The sequence below is a fragment of the Python bivittatus genome, unplaced genomic scaffold, assembly GCF_059951505.1.
Source record: "Python bivittatus isolate LINGU-HERP-01145 unplaced genomic scaffold, Pbiv_v1 ctg000480_np1212, whole genome shotgun sequence".
Taxonomy (NCBI): Eukaryota; Metazoa; Chordata; class Lepidosauria; order Squamata; family Pythonidae; genus Python; species Python bivittatus.
In genome coordinates this window covers 96,195,781-96,213,731 of record NW_028277075.1, presented here as the reverse complement: position 1 = coordinate 96,213,731, position 17,951 = coordinate 96,195,781, and the positions used below count along the sequence as shown (strand labels likewise).

Here is a 17,951-nt window from a genome sequence, read left to right as displayed (position 1 = left end):
TAATGGTCTGTTGATCAAGCCATTGTCCTAGTTCAGATAACATACAAAACAATAAACAATGAATTGTTTATTTCTTAATCTTTTATACCGCCCAACTCCTAGCAACTCTGGATTGCTCACAAATAAAAACACATGGAACAATAAAATGACACAATGATAAAAACAAAGAACAGAAGATGGCAAAAACCAGGCAACAGCAAGAAGCAAACACACACTGCCAGAAAGTACAAACACCAAACACAATGATTCTGTTGGCACAATACATAAATTCAACAAAGCCTGTTATTGGTTGGTGTTATATGTGAGCCCTGCAATGTCATTTCAGGAGCTTCTAGGCCATGCTTGATTTAATAGTAAATTAAGTCTCCCTTGACTCGAGTTTGGTTCTGGGTGATGACAGGGACACAGCCATGGTAGTATCTTGGCAGTCCCATAGCAGCACTTCCTCCAAAGGTGTGTGTGTATGTTTTAAAAGCTTCCAACCTAGTTCATAGCCTTGGGATCTCTTGATGATCTCCCCTCCAAATTCTAACCAGGGCTGACCCTGCTAAACTTTGAAGATCGACCAATGTCAACTAGATCTGCCACCTGCAGATTACTATTTTTAATGGTATAATTGGGAATAAAGTTCAATTGTATTCTTAACATCTGTAACTGAAATATAATAAAGAGCAAATATGCATAATTGTCTATTAATATTACAAAAAACAAGCTAGCATCCTAAATAGACACAAAGTGCTTTTTTCAGCTAAAAATAATTTTCAAACCAAGTTATTTTTTGTGTGTAAAATAACCCTGAGAATTGTTCAAAATTGGGCTGTGGACAGTGTCAGGCTTTTAACAGTATAAAAATAACAGCATGAACATAGTTTTCAACATTACCTGTTTAGCAATATAATTTTTTGTCCTTCTTTCAGAAGTGAGAGAGAATTGACAATACATGTTGTTGTTGCTGTTAATAATAATAATAATAATAATAATAATAATAATAGTAAAAAATCTGCCTATCCCAAGTCCTTGGGAAAGACTTGATAGCTGGGTAAAAATGCTAGATCCAGTCTAAACATCTGTGCGACCAACTATAAATAATAATAATAATAATAATAATAATAATAATAATAATAATATACCTTTAATATTAGTAAACAACAACATCTGCCTATCCCAGGTCCTTGGGGAAGGACTCGACTGGTGGACAAAAATGCCAAATCCAGTCTAAACATCTGGCTGACTGTGTGATCAACTATAATAATTTATTATGGCTGCCCACCCCAGAAGATTCTGGGTGGCATACAGTATCCAAACATACAATTAAAAACATGGCAGCCTAGACTAAAAAACACATCAATAAAAACATGACAGGGGCTCCACAGGAACAAAGCCAGGTCTTAAGGGCCCTGCAGAACTCCAAGAGTGTGGATGCCATATGTATCTCTGGGGGGCAGGGGCAGTTACCCAGATGCCACACTTCCTTGGTTCCACAATATGACAATGTTTAATTGGGATCACCTGGAGTGTACCCACTCTGCCTGAACATGCCGGGTGGGCAGAAACAATTGGAGATGCAGTCCCACAGATAATCGGGCCTTATGCCATAGAGGGCTTTATAGATAACAACCAGCGCTTTGAATTGTACCTGGAAGCCAACTGGCATTCAATGCAACTCATGAAGCAGCAATGACACATGGGCATAATGAGAAATGCCCCTTACTGCTTGCACTGCTGCGTTTTGAACCAGTTGTATCTTCCAGATGGGCTTCGAGGGCAGCCTCAGGTAGAGTGCATTGCAATACTCCAGTTGTGAGGTGACCTCACGACTGTCTGAAGGGCCTCCCAGTCAAGGAAAGGGTGCAACTGGTACACAAGATGAACTTGTGCAAAGGCCTACCTGGCTACAGCTGCCATCTCGTCTTTGAGTAGTATCAGCAAGTCAAGGAGGACCCCAAATTGCACCCCAGTCTCCAATGGGGAAGTGGAACCTATTCAAGACCAATCATAGAAAATTCAGGAGAGCCAAATAGCTACATCCATAGCCACTCAGTGTTGTCAGGATTGAGCTGAGGTCTGTTCTTCCCCATCCAGATGTGAACAGCCTCCAGACATTGGCCAGTACATTGACAGCTTCACCTGTGCATCCTGGGGTTGAGATGTATATCTGGGGATCATCAGCATAGTGATAATACTAGACCCTGAACAGACAGATGACCTCAATCCCCACAAGTGAGGGGCTGTAGGTGCAATGTTTCCCCTCCTGTCAACATTAACTGGAAGTGACCACTGAAGAAAGAAGCAAACTGCTGCAACACAGTGCCTCTCATTCCCAACCCCTGCAACTGGTCCAGAAGGATACCATGGTTAACAGTAGTGAAAGTTGCTGAGAGATCAAGGAGCACAGGATGGATACATTACTCCCATTCCACCTCTGCCAAAAGTAATCAACAAACGTGACCAATAGTATCTCTGTATTTTGCCCTAGACTGACAACTGACTGAAATGGGTCCAGATGAACTGTTTTGTCCAAGATCCTCTGTAGCTGCCATCTGGCCATGTTCTTCAAACCTTTCCCACAAAGGGAAGATTGGAAACTGGACAATAGTTGTCCAGAATCAAGGGGTCCAGTAATGGCCTCTTGAGAAGGAGACATACTACCGCCTCTTTCAAGACCAGAGGAACCACCTCCTCCCTCAAAAGAGGATGATACCACCACATAGATCCATTCCTTGGTCACCTCCCGGGCTGCCTTGACAACCTAGGAGGGGCCAGGATCTAAACAAACAGGAGGCCAGGGTGACAGATTGGAAGACTTTGTCCACTTCCTCAGGAGTTACAAAATCAATGGCATCTTTCTATTCAAGAACAAAAATGATACACTTTTCACATTAGAAAACAAATTTCTATTTGAAGCATAACTTTAATGTAATCACTGTAATGCAGCATAAATAGATAGAATGCATTTTTGCAATGCATATCCATAGAAATTAAGAAGCTTTCTATTGCATTCTTATGTATTCAATTGTCCCTGCATACATGCTGGAAATCATCTTGTGCTTCCTTACCGTAATGTTTAGTAACAATAAGTTTATCTTTTAAAAATAGAAGAACAAATGGAATTTTCTATCCACTGTTAATTGTACTCTTCTGGCGGTAGTTATCTTTCAGCATTGTGACACTTCGTTGCCAAAAACTAATCACTTGCTAGTTGTTTCTGAAATAATATTTTTGAAAGTATTAGCATAATAACAGGCAAATATAAAATGGACTTCCTAAAATTTACACTTTTCTTAAAGAATTATTTTCTTTAAAATATTTTTGGTGATTTCTTTTTTAAAGAACACATTATTTTGTGAAGGCATTCAATAATAATACATAGCAGTTTTATGATTGGTGCAATGCTATTACTACCACCGCCACTACTATCATTATTGTTATTATCCAGAAAAGATTTATAGAATTAAGCCACCATTTGTGAAAACTCACTTCACAGTTAATAAAGAAAATTTAATGTTTATTTAGAGCTGCAAAAACAATTTTATTTCTGTGTACATACACAAAGATGCTGGCATGAACAGAAACACAATGTGACAGAATATCACAAGGTAAGAGAAGGCCTAGTACAAACTTCTGCAATAATAAGAGCAAGAATTCAGTCAGCTGGTATCTAAATGGATTTATGAATTTAAGTAATAAAATATTTTGAAATCTTCCTTTTATTAATTTAAATTAATTAAATGACTCGGCAAAAAATCAGAGATGGAAGAAATGAAAACATCCAAATAAATATTTTGTAATAAATATATGGCTTCACTTACAATTCAAAAAGGAAAAATAAGAAAATCAAACAGGATTGTAACAGTTGCTTTTTTGCATGAATGTGTGTATGCAGATAAATAGAAGCACAAATACAGAATATATGTTTAATAAATTAAACTGTCATCAAAGAGTATAATCACATGAAAATTATTTTTATTTATTTATTTAATTTGTCCCCACCCATCTCCCCACAATGGGGGACTCTGGGTGGCTTACAACACACTAAAAAACATAAATACCATTAAAAGTTATAAAACCAAACATTAAAAATAAAAAACTAAAAAATCCAAGAGGCCGCTGGGGGCACAGCATACCACTAAGGGGCCAGCCAACCCCACTTCTGATATCCTCCCTCCCTGCCCCAGGCCAGATGGCAGAGCCATGTCTTCAAGTCCCTCCGAAAGGCCTGGAGTGAGGGGGCCTGTCTCACCTCCGGGGGCAAGATGTTCCAAAGGGCAGGGGCCACAGCAGAGAAGGTCCGCCTTCTGGACCCCGCTAGTTGAAGTTCTTTTACCGTGGGGATCTGAAGCATGCCATCTCTGTGAGATTGGGTGGGATGGGTAGAGATCATGGGGGCGAGGCGGTCCTTCAGGTAGCCTGGCCCCATGCCATGTAGGGCTTTAAAGGTGATAACCAACACCTTGAATTGGACTCGGAAGCAAACTGGTAGCCAATGCAGCTCACGGAGCAGAGGTGTTATATGGGTCCTTCTTCGGGCCCCAAAAATTGCTCGCACGGCCGCATTCTGGACCAGCTGGAGCTTCCGGATATTCTTCAAGGGTAGCCCCATGTAGAGCGCATTGCAGTAGTCTATAGTTATAAATTAGTTATAAATACAACTGCGGTTCTAAATACATTGATTTTCAGAGACTGAAAAGGATAAAATAAGTAGAATAAAAGGAAAAACACATTTAAACAGCAATACAGTGATGAACAGTTAAGGCAATAGCTGGCATTAGAAAAAATTCAGTCCCCTAAGCAGCAGTCTGCCATACCAAACTGGAACACATTTAAGCTCAATTTCTTCCAATGGCAACTGTGACAAAACGGAAAGTAGCAACCTTCTTAAGAGGTTTCAGTGGAGATGCTAGTAAAAACTGTGTAGTTCTGCTTGCCTTGAAGGAGGCTTGGTATGCCTCTTCCTCAAGAAGCCATCACTTGATTTGGCAATATTAGACAACTATCATCTAGTCTCCAACCTTCCCATTTTAGGGAGATTGGTTGAGAAGGTGATGGTCTGCAACTATGAAAGGCCCTTGAAGAAACAGATTATCTAGATCCCTTTCTGTCAGGTTTCAGGCCTGGAAATCATACCAAGTCCATACTGGTAGCTCTTGTGGATGACCTTTGGTGAGTAGAGTGAGTTTTCTGGTCTTACTGAATCCTTCAGCAGCTTTTCATACCACTGGTTGTGGTATCCTTCTGGACTGCCTCCAAAAATTGGGAGTGAAGGACACTGTTTTGCAGTATTTCTCTTCTTACTAACAGTTATATTGAATGATAGTGGCGGGGGGAGCATCCTAAGGTAGTATAAGGGTACTTCAGGGATTGATGTCCTATATGAAGCCTCTGGGGAGATGATCTGCTTTGTAATCTGGTGGGAGGAGTGCCCTTGGATTTGTAGATCCTATTTGAAGAGCTGGTGGCAGTTATATTTAAGGTATCAGTTACATTCTCTTCTAAATGGGGAGGCCCTGCTTACAGTGACTCATTAGTTATATCCTCATAATAATCCTAATTTGGATTACTGGAAAGAGCTCCAAATGGGGCTGTCCTTGAAGATCACTCAGAAACTTCCACTAATCCAGAATGTAGCAACAGTTTTCCTGTGTAACACTCCTACTTTGAGAATCGTATTGGCTACAGTTTCCTTCTGGGTACACAATTCAATGTACTGTTTGTCACCTTTAAAGCCCTTCATGGCTTAAGACATGGATGCCCTTAGGACCTCCTTTTCCCAGTGGCTTCTGTTTATCCAGTAAGTTCTGGGAGGGTGGAATCCCTCAGGCCCCCTTCCCTTACAGAACATAATCTGCAGGGACTATGATGATGAGCCTTTCCTGTTGTGGCCTCCTTTCCTTGGAATAGTTCTCCCCCTGTCAAATTGACACCTTGATTTTCCAGAAAGCCTTAACAATGTAGTTATTCCAGATGCCTTGGGAGCAAACTGTTATGAGTGGTGAGCTCCTCCTTTTATGGGTATATTTACTGTGTTGTTCCTCTGGCACTGGGGTTGTTCTAATTGTAATGCAAATATTGTTCATTTATTTTAACCATCATACTGTAAAGAGGGGTAGGTAAGCTTCTTAGAGTTTTCCTGGATCTGAACCGAGCACTGAAAATAAGTATTTATCTGAAGGTTCAACTCACTGGATTCAAAGAAATAGTGATATTTTGGTGGTACTTTGTTTAGTGCAAAAGAGAATATACAAAGGCACACAAACCTTTACTTACCTTAAGGGAAAATGGATGTATTATCAAGAGACATGAGACCCATTTTTCTAGATAGGATTAGGGTGGAAACAAGCTATTTCCACATTGATGCAACAGTGTGTGACATACACACACATACAAAATGTCTTGAATCCATAATGCTACTGTATGTATATTAGTGTCTTCCTCATAAGGTAGAAAACAAAGTCCAATAAATTCTAATTAAATTGATTTTGATTATGATAGCTTTCGTCCATAATGCTTTCTTTAGAGGTCATTAACCAGGAATATGGATTCTCCCCTCCATTCAATATTTCCCTAATACAAAAGCAGAACACAAAAGGAATTCATTTTTATCTACATGCTTATCAAAACAACAGACAACTGAATACATAGCCATGGTACCTGATCAGCTATCGTAACACCATTTTGTTTTTACTATCCTCATCTGCATTTGTTTTGAAATATACCATATAAAAATCAATTTAAAAGAACTGCTGTCATGCAGGAAGAACGGAAAGAATTAAAGAGTATAAAATTGAATTGTCTTCCTTTGCACAAGGAGCAATAGTAACCCAGTTATAGAGGAAGTCATTTAGACTGGGCCTCTCTAGAAGAAAATATCAAAAATATAATGAGAAAGCAAATTAAACCTGTAGATTATGCTTTCATGGTAAAGTACTAAGTCATGTGACCACATTATTTTTAGTATATTTTTAGCATATAGAATGGTTTCCTAAAGTGCTTCATTTAAATTTGTTTACTGGAACATTCAGGAAATAATCAACAATGAAAACTCTACCATGAAAGAGTATTATTACTACAATTGATAATGTATTAACAAAAATAAACAAACAAATATCTTTGATAAAACTGTGACAATGGTCTTTAAAAAGTTTGTGAATCCCTTTGAATTTTCAATATTTCTGCATAAGTATGATCTAAAATGTGATCTGTTCTCAGACTTGTGTGGAGAATAGATCACATTTTAGGCCTTATTTATGCAGAAATATTGAAAATTCAAAGCGATTCATAAACTTTTAAGAACCACTATATTATAGAGAAGTTCAGTTGCTTTCCTCAATATTGTGAAATAGCCTGACAATGAAAATACGACTCTAAAACTTTCCAGGTGCAATATACAATCCAGAGAACTCCATTTTATTTAATTCCTGAGGTAGCACAGGGATGAATTCAAAGAGCAGAAAGCAAGAACGATGGTTGTTGAAAGTAAATTAAAATCATACAGATTTTGTTTAATGCAAACAACTCTAAATAATTGGGAATCAAGAAAATAGTGATTTTTTAAGTTTCCCTTTTACAGTATATTCTTTGTGGATCATGGATTATAATCTATATGTTCTAATTTCTCAACACTCTCTTTGAGGAAATTCCATAGAGTGTAGTCATAAGTGGTCTTTTGCAACCAACCAACCAAAACAAATATTATGACATATAAGCTATCATGGATTGCAGTCTACTTCCTCAGACACTGAGTGTGTTGCCCATGAGAAGAATATATACAGGTGTTCTGGCAGAGGGAGGAAGAGGGAAGGACGTAAGAAAAATAGGGAAATGCAAAAGTTGGGATATGCCTTACATTTGCTTCATATCACTTCTAAAGCAACAGAAGCTTGATCATTTACTCACCCCCGCCCCCAATTTCCATATCTTTTCTCTTACCTAGCAACAGCATGTATGATGATTTTCTCATAGAACTATATTCTTTGCATCTGATGAAGTACGTTGTGATTCACAGGAAGTTTTTGTAATAATACAACTGCTAGTTTTTAGAAAGCCACAAAGCTATTTTGTTTTTGAAGAAAGGAGATCATAGTTTTATCCTTATTCTTAATCTAACAAGTGTGGCCACAGTGGGGATCTGTCTATGCTTTAAAAGTCATCCCCAGAGACTTTCTTATGAGCGCCTCCTCATTCTGACATTAAGAGAATCCCCTTGATTGGGGAAGAGGAGTCTCTGTGGTAGCTCCTGGCTATGGAACACTTTTTGCTAGAAAATCTACTTAGCCTAGCCCACCTTCAATAATGTTTTTTTCCCCCAGATTTTTTTTCCTTAAAAACTTTATATGACCACCTGAATCCATTGTGACTCTGGATGGTGTACAGTATTACATCAATCCAAAATCACCAACAAAAGAACAACAGATATCTGGACACCCCCTCCCCAATAACTTCTAAAAGAGCCATATAAAACATAAGGGACCTATATCTGCTCTAGTCCAAAGCCAGGCAGAAGAGCCAAATTTTAAAAGCTCCTTTGAATAGATCAGGGTGGGAGCCAAATTAATCTCTGAATGTTGTTCCAGAGGGCAAATGCTGCAACACACCCAGCCTGATTCCCAAGTCCCATCAGGTGACACTGTTTAATGGACAGGACTGGGAGCATGCCAGTTCTGCCTGACCATATGGGACAGGCAGAAACTACAGAAGACAGATGCTCCCTGAAATAACAGGACATATGCCATGGAGGACTTTATAGGTAATAATTGCCCCCATGAATTGTACCCGGAAGCCTACTGGTAGCCAGTGCAGCTCTCAAAGCAGAGGTGTTTACATGGGCATGCTATGGTATGCCAATAACTATCTGTGCTGCTGCATTCTGGACCAACTGCAGCTTCTGAGTGGGTTTCAAGGGCAGCCCCATGTAGAGTGCATTGCAATAATCCATACAAGACGTGACCAAAGCAGGTCCAAAAGCCCTCCTGGCCCAAGTAAGGGTGCAATTGGTGAATTTGAGCAAAGGCCTTCCTTGCCACAGCCGCAATCTGCTCTTTGAATAGGAGCTGTAAATCCAAAAAGATACCCATTTTGTACACCAGTGATGAAGAAGGAAGTGCAACTCCATTCAGTCTTGAAGTTGGAATATCTCTGGTCCCAGGTGGTCCAAATATCCACAGCCACACAGTCTTATCAGAATTGAGCCTGAGTCTGACTGAGTCTCCATCCAGACCACCATACCCTCCAGCAACTGGGCCAAGACCTTGACAACATTGTCTGACCAGCCTGGGGTCAAGATGTAGAACTGGGTTTCATCAGTCTATGGATGGTACCTGAGCCCAAACCAACAGATCAACATCTATATGAGGCTGCAGGGTGAGGTAAACAAGAGGGGCAAGAGTGTTAAACCCTGGGGTACCCCACACATTAGGGGTCCCAGGCTCAATCTCTCCCCTGCTGTCAACGCTAACTGGACCTGATGTAAGAGAAAGTAGGAGAACCAGTACTATACTGTACCCTCACTCCTAATCCCTACAGGCAGTCCAGAAGAATACCATGGTTGATTTATTGAAAGCCACTGAAAGCTCAAGGAGAACCAGATGGTTGCTCTTCCTCCATTCCAGTTCTGCAAGACAAGTGCAACCAAAGCTGTCTCAGTACTATGTCCCGGTCTGAAACCTGACTGGAAGGGGTCTAGATATTCAGTGTTCTCCAGGGCCCTCTGAAGCAGCAGCATGATCACCTTCTCAACCACTTTTCCACTCAGCTAAAAATGGAAGGTTGGAGACCAGGCAAAAACGACCTAACAGGTTTGGTGATGGCTTCTTGAGAAGGGGAAAAAAACTAATAAACAGGTGGTCAGGATATCAGGCTTGATGATCCTAAAAAAGGGTCGATAGAGGGCTATCTGCAGATGTAATAAAAGCAGAAAAATAGCTATGTTTTGCCACTGTTATCGCTATGATGTAATTCCTAATATGAGCTCTTACCTGTCCTTGGTCAGATTTACTCTTCATTTTCCTCCAAAGGCCCTCTAGGTGTCTCTTCTGGCATTTCATCTTCCTAAACATCTCAGAGAACCAAGCCTGGGATTGATGCATATGAGAGACTGCATAGGAACAATCTTTCCAAGGTTCTCATCACATGCCCATTCCAGGCAGTGACTAAAGCCTTAGCAGAACTACTCATCAGATCTTTAGTAAAAGGTGCAAGATTTATACAATCTGAAGAGAACCAGACTGTATTTTTAAAAATATTTTTATTCTTTGTTATACATATACTTCTTGTAAATATATGTGTGTATGTATGTGTATGTACACACACATACACATACATATACATTAACTTTGTAGGTTTTATATTGCTTATTCTGGCCTCAAGACTGTCATAAATTATTTGATTGGACTCATCAGATCCTTAGGAAAAACCCCAAGCACCCTCTGGAACCCTCGTGGTCTATTGGTCATCTGAGGCAAATTGATCTAATAGATCCTACATCTTTCTGGGGGGTAAGCAGCCAAAATGTATGTGTACATACACATACATACACACATATATTTACAAGAAGTATATGTATAACAAAGAATAAAAATATTTTTAAAAATACAGTCTGGTTCTCTTCAGATTGTATAAAACTTGCACCTTTTACTAAAGATTGTCCATAGCTGTCATAGACTGATAATATTGTCTTCCACTTTCAGATCATAATCATGTGTTGGGGTCTTGATGACATGGGTCAGGTCCAAGTCACCAAGAATTATAAGCCTTAGGGACTCCACCACCAATCTGATGACCGAATCTAGCAGCTCAGGCAGGGATATCACTGGGCAACAGGGAGGCCAATATAGCAGCAACAAACCCAACTGTTCCCTAGAACCCAACTTCACCCAAAGGGTCTCACCCAAAGGGTGGCTATTTGTAGAGCAAAGCCACTGAAAGCCATCAAGGCCTCCCAGATGACAACTGCCACCTCTCCTACACCCCCATCCTGGAATTGTGATTGGGGCTAGACTTGAAACACAAGTTGACATATCTCCAAGAGGGGAACTCTTCTCTCTGGGTCTACCCAAGTTTCGGTTATATATGCTAAGTCAGCTGCCTCATCCATTTAGGTTGTGGATGAGAATGGTCTTATTACCTACCAACCAGGTATTCAAAAGCAGGATAAAAAGTCAGGGCCACCAAGAATCCAATGAGCTGGCTTTGGGGATGAATTTTGGGGACTGGAAGGCAAGAAAGGTCACAGCTACCAGTCCTGACATCTCTGTGAGCGACCTACCTCCAGCTTCCTAACATATCATTCTCTGCCTATCATGGATAATGGAACTTGTTTGCCCCCTTTTTTCTCCCTGACTCACCTTACCCCCATTTACTCCCTTCCCAAGTTCTGGAACACATCCAATCACCCCTCACTCTCACTTCAATACTAATATAGCAACCTCCCCAACTGCTCCTCCATTCCAGCACTTAGCAGCCTGGGGATGGTGTATAGTCATAGGAAACCAATTATCCACCCCACCCCACCATTCCACTGCTTTCCCTCCACTCCCAGCCCTCAGACAGGTACAGTCAGAAATAGGTTGTAGATGACATCAAAGTTGGACCACTCCAGAGTACTCGTAGTCTGTGAAGAACAAAGATGAAGAGAGGAAAAAATGCAGCAGCAGCAGCAGCAGCAGCAGCAGCAGCAGCAGCAGCAGCAGCTCTCTAAACTAAAATACAGAGCACAACAGGCCAGAGCAGCCACAGAGTTTGGGTCAGTAACAACCAGTCCCTCAGTCTGACCTTACTTCACTTTTGTCCTACTGTATCTTAGATCACTGCTCCCAGGTCTGCACATCTCAGGCACCAATAAGTTTGTCAGTGGATATCCAGCAAGACCACCCCATTTGCATGAGTGGAAGAAGAAAATTCCAGCTGCACCTCTCTCACGATCATTGGTATATACGTGTGAGGGCCAAATGGCTATCCCACTCTGGAAGCCAGCCGAGGATCCAGTAGAGCCAAATGAAACTATGGAGAGAGCCACAGACAGAGCCACTTCCACAGCCTGGACCCATTAGCCATCTGACCTTGTTATGCTGGCCTCCATCTTCACTTCCTAGTCAGCACTTGCTTCCAGATGCTCTTCCCTTGAAGTCGACCACCAGTATTGATAAAACTGCCTCCAGGTGAGAAGAGGTAACATTTTAAAACTTATTCATAGGCTACTTCCACATCATCATTTACACACCAAAACAAAAGAAAAATTTCCACTCAAACTCCTTCCCAAATTACTCCATTCAATCTAGGTTCAGCTCCAGATCTCCACACACACAGTAACTCTTCTAAGCACATCTTCCCTAAATCAGAAAATACTGAATATCTCTGTATCGGTATTAGAGTTCTAATAATGAGGACCCTTATACTGGGATCTTTATTTTTATTATGGGAGCTTTATATTATTGTATTTTTACAATTTGTATTTTTGGAATAGTTGGTTTTATAATATTATGCTCTAATTTAAAATAAATGAATCATGCTAAGAGAATCTATCTTATAAATGCTAATAATAAACAACAGAAATGATTGATATCCTAGACTCTGTGGGGGAAATACATCAAGTGTAGAGGGGTATAGAAATGGCCTTGAAGAAGGAATTCAATGACCATTATATAAATATGAACTTAGCCCAGTTAGATGGGTGGGGGGGGCTCAAACACTGTTCCACCTTGATTCTCTTTAGTGTAAGAGGAAGAGAAAAGATCTCTATCAGATTTTCAAGATTTTGTTATTATAGACTATAATAATAGAGTTCCAGTAGTTCATACAGTGTTTGTTTCCTGACCTGGTCTACCTCAAAGGGCTGACAAGTTATTACATGATCAAAAAGGCTCAATGAAAATAAAAGTAAACTGGTCCAGATTACAGATATTATTAATTCCTGTAATAGGTCAAACTCTTTAAGAAATGCAGAAAACAGTTATTACAATTCTGCTTTTTAAAATTTTCTTCAGCTCCATTCTACAAGAATTTCTAAATTTCAGTAAAAACAACTGCTGTTTACTATTTCATGTATTCCGTGACAAAGGATTTTTTTTGTATGTTTGTGCATAAGGCGAACTGCAATCTACCCTGATGATGTTGGGAACTTTTTTTCACTACAATTACATGGGATTGAAATCCTGTTAAAATTCAAGACATTTTAGAAAATTCAAAACACTATTGAAATGATTACTGTGACTACTAATCTCAAATATTCTTTCCTAATGAGAAAGAAGCACATTTAGCATTTTGTCTGCTTTTTAAAATGTCAATTATGTTTGTAAACAATCCTACTACAAGACCTTTGGAGGTTCAAAGATGACTGACAGGGACAGAAAGTAACTGTATATACAGTGCATTCGGAAAGTATTCAGACCCCCTTCACTTTTTCAATTTTGTTATGTTGCAGACTGATACTGCAATCGTTCAAATTCATTTTTTTTCTCATTAATCTACACTCAGTACCCCATAATGACAAAGTGAAAACAGAATTTTAGAAATGCCTGTAAATTTATTAAAAAAGAAAAACTGAAATATCACATTGGCATAAGTATTTAGACCCTTTGCAACAACACTTGAAATTTAGCTCAGGTGCCTCCCATTTCTCTTGATTGCTGCTGAGCTGTTTCTACACCTTGACTGGAGTCCACCTGTGGTAAATTAAATTGATTGGACATGAGTTGGAAAGGCACACATCTCTCCACAGAAGGCCTCACAGCTGACAATGCATACTGTATCAGAGCAAAAGCCATGAGGTCAAAGGAACTGCCTGCAGAGCTCAGAGACAGGATTACTGCAAGGTATAGATCTAGGGAAGGCTACAAAAAAAATTCTGCTGCACTGAAGACTCCTAAGAGCACAGTGGCCTCCATAATTCTCAAATGGAAGAAGTTTGGTACAACCAGGACTCTTCCAAGAGCTGGTCACCCGGCCAAACTGAGCAATCGGGGGAGAAGAGCCATAGGTGACCAAGAACCCGATGGTCACTCTGACTGAGCTCCAGAGATCCTGTGTGGAGATGAGACAAAGTTCCAGAAGGACAACTATCACTGTAGCCCTCCACCGATCTGGGCTTTATGGAAGCCTCTCCTCAGTGCAAAACACATGAAAGCCTGCTTGGAGTTTGTAAAAAAGCACCTGAAGAACTCTCAGACTGTGAGGAACAAGATTCTCTGGTCTGATGAAACCAAGATTGAACTGTTTGGCCTCAATTCTAAAAGTTATGTCTGGAGGAAACCAAGCACCACTCATCACCTGCCCAATACCATCCCAACAGTGAAGCGTGGTGGTGGCAGCATCATGCTGTGGGGGTGTTTTTCAGCAGCAGGGACTGGGAGACTGGTCAGGGTTGAGGGAAAGCTGAATAGAGCAAAGGACAGAGATATCCTCAATGAAAACTTGTTTCACAGCGCTCAGGACCTCAGACTGGGCTGAAGGTTCACCTTCCAACATGACAACGATCCTAAGCATGCAGCCAAGACAACACAGCAATGGCTTAGGGACAACTCTGTGAATGTCCTAGAGTGGCCCGGCCAGAGCCCTGACTTGAACCCTATTGAACGTCTCTGGAGAGACCTGGAAATGGCTGTCCACTGACGGTCCCCATCCAACCTGATTGAGCTTGGGAGGATTTGCAAAGAAGAATGGCAGAAAATCCCCCAATCCAAAGCTTGTTGCGTCATACCAAAAAAGACTTGAGGCTGTAATTGCTGCTAAAGGTGCTTCAACAAAGTACTGAGTAAAGGGTCTGAATACTTATGCCAGTGTGATATTTCAGTTTTTCCTTTTTAATAAATTTACAGACATTTCTAAAATTCTGTTTTCACTTTGTCATTATAGGGTACTGCGTGTAGCTTAATGAGAAAAAAAATGAATTTGAATGATTGTAGTATCAGGCTGCAACATAACAAAATTGAAAAAAGTGAAGGGGGTCTGAATACTTTCCGAATGCACTGTAAACCTGAACTGTCATACGTATTTTTAGCAATCAGAATTCTCCCCTTGTGTGAAGTACCATTAGCTTTTCTTTTCTTATGTAATAGCAATCTGTAGACTTCATGCTAAACAATACTTAGTGTATAGGGACATTTTATCTTCCTCAAGATTGCTAGTTCATCACTTGGAAATCTGTGCAACCAGCACCACAGGTTTCAGCAGGTGGCAAGACCTTTAACTGATCCTTTCTAATTGCCAAACTACATATGAAGCTAAATGGGTACTTAACAATTAATAGCAGGTGCAGGGAGGAAGGGTGGGAGAGTTTATCGCTTTCTTCTTAGCCACAACCCTGATACAATTCATCCCCCATCTGCTTCAAGTTCTCGGAAGGTAAGCAACTGTATCAGTGGGAATTAACAGGACTGTGGGGAAGACAGGAAAAGTTAAACTTCTCTTTTCCAAGTGATACAATTCTGTTGAGATGTGTCTAAGGTCACATTTAGTATCAGGTTTAATTTGGCCTAAAAATCCCCATACATACATACATGCATATATTGAACAGTATAATCTAGGCAAAGAATATTTGTGATGCCTTCTTAAGCTAAATCACTAGGTTGCTGCTGACAAGTCAAACCACTAACAAACACTTGAAACCATTCCAGAGCTAATATGCTGTACTATGTACTATCATGGGTTGGAGTGACCTCCGTTTAAATTCCCATTTTTGAATAATGTTAATATTAATAGATGGTTGAAAATAATCATGAGTTTGTTGGGAAGAATAAACATCATAAAAATGAATACAATTTCACAATTGGTATATTTTTTAAGAGGGATGTCTATGTTAATTCCACTTAGGTACTTTAAACAAATTGACAGCTAATTGATTAAATTCTTACGGAATGGTCAGATGCCTCTAGGTTCTAAATTGCAACTCCCATATGAAAATGGGGGTGTTAATTTTCAAGACTTTCAATGGTACAATAGGGCATATTCATTTTGTTTGAAATGAAGATAAGATTAATAATAACTCCTTTTCCATATTGTTATATTATTTGGAATCTTTGAAATCCTGTCAAATACTTAGTTCTAATTATAGTCAGAATATAGTACTGTTTCCAGCATTAAAGGCAACTAGTCGTATATGGATGTTATTGTGAAAGAAATTAAAGTTTGATTCTTGTGAAGAAAAAAATGACTCCTTGGAACAGATCGTGTTTAAAAATGGTGGATAAAAGGGTCTCTCTTTTTCCCCTGAAATTATGGATTGAAATATTTTATGTCAACTTATTACTAATTGTATTTTTAAGATGTCTGACAGGTTACAAAAAGAACATATCCCACCTAAAATTTAATGGCAAGATATTCAGTTAAAATGCTTGTTAAGTTCTTAATTTGGTTCTGATGAGCTGGCAGCCTTGGAAAATCCTATATGTTTGGGTGTCTAAGGCAAATATTTTGAGAGATTAAATCAATAATTCACTTGCATCAATAATTGAAGAATGTTACAAAGTTTAATATAATTTACAAGAAATTTGAAAAAATTGGAGTATCCATTTCTGACAAGTCAATGGTTTTAAAAATATCAAATACGTTCCTTAGGATCTTATTACCAGAAAAATCCTTTTTCAGGTCTACCGGACTTCTCAGCAAATGTTTAAAAAGGATTGGTTAACTACATTTTTATGAATATGCAATAAATTTAAAGGCAAGGTCATACACGTGATTCCATCCCATATTGGTTGAATATTCTTAATGCTCACGGTAAGGTTTTAGTGTGGGGCTTAAGATTTAAAGATGTTAATGTGCTGTCAAACTATATTCCTAAAATATATAGATTTATGAAGAATTTGGATTTTTGAAAAGAAAAGGATATTAGATTATTATGTGTTTTTTGAAAGAGACTTGTGCACCAAATACTAAAGGATGGTGTCAAGTTCTTGACTGCCTCACCTTCACAAAAAGCAAGAATATTCCAGAGTTTCTTTAACAAGATTTATTGAAAGAGGCAAAGAATAACGTTAGAGAAATCTCATCAACTAGCTTGTCTCCCCCCCTCTAGAATTCAACTTACTCCCTAGGGTCCTAAGTCACAGACTTTCTCAGTCTCTTACTCATGGCTCCTATGTGAATTGGTAAGGAGGCTGTTCTGTTGACTGATAATGGAAGAGTGTCCACCTTGTTGAAATGTGAACCTCTCTCTGGGGTAAATATACCATTACAGTTGGCTTAATGAATATGTGCACCCTTAGCCTTTGAACTGGCTCTTTATAAGTTTAATGGATGTATGTGATCAAGGGCTCGCTCACTGTTGCATTTGATTTAATTATTATTTGTGGAATTCTTTTTGTGTTTTGGATATATTTTTTCACTGTATGAATAATTAATACGTATGTATAAAAATAGATGACTTTAGGCAGATCACCCTGTTTCAACCCAACTTACCTCCCAGGGCTGCTGTGAAGAGAAAATGAAGATTGACCCCAACGTGCACCACCTTGATTGAACAAAGCAGTTTTTAAAAAAAAAAAAAAAAAAAGCAGCAAATACATGTCATGATAAATGAATAGTAAAAAGAAGAATTGGTCAGAGTGATTGTCAAGATTACATATGATTTGTTTGTTTTTTAAAATAGTGTATATCACTCTTCTATAACTTGATATGATTAAGTTTATGATATGATCAAACTATATGGAGTAGTTTTAAAACTAATGCTGTCATACTGTTCTTTATTGCAGAAAGGAAATACTTAATTTCTTCTACTTCTCTGCCCTTATCGCGTCCACAGAATGCTGGCTGGCGGCCCTGATTAGGATCACTAGGTCCCTCCTTGGTAAGGGGGATGTGGGGGTTCATTTGCAGGGCCGTGCAGAGGAATTTTCAGAGCATCTGCAGGACAAAGTCGCTCGGATTCGTTCCAAGTTAGACTCTGAGCGTGGGGCAGGCTCTGGGGAGATACCGGGGGACTCTTCTTACCCAGTTATCTGGGAACGGTTTGATCCTGTTGC

General features: G+C 39.4%; 1 protein-coding gene across 5 annotated transcripts in view; it reads right to left on the bottom strand.

The window, feature by feature from the left end:
- MBD5 (methyl-CpG binding domain protein 5) overlaps positions 1–17,951 on the bottom strand; it is a 157,977-nt gene that overhangs the window by 58,443 nt on the left and 81,583 nt on the right. Inside the window, exon 3 of one of the 5 annotated variants that reach the window (XM_088146532.1) lies at positions 3,057–3,205. The exons of 3 other annotated variants lie outside the window; for them this stretch is intronic. The gene's annotated coding sequence lies outside the window, so the exon portion shown is untranslated. Of the gene's footprint in view, positions 1–1,888; positions 1,931–3,056; positions 3,206–17,951 lie in introns of those variants that run through there. One more of the 5 variants, XM_007422629.4, reaches the window with a different exon arrangement.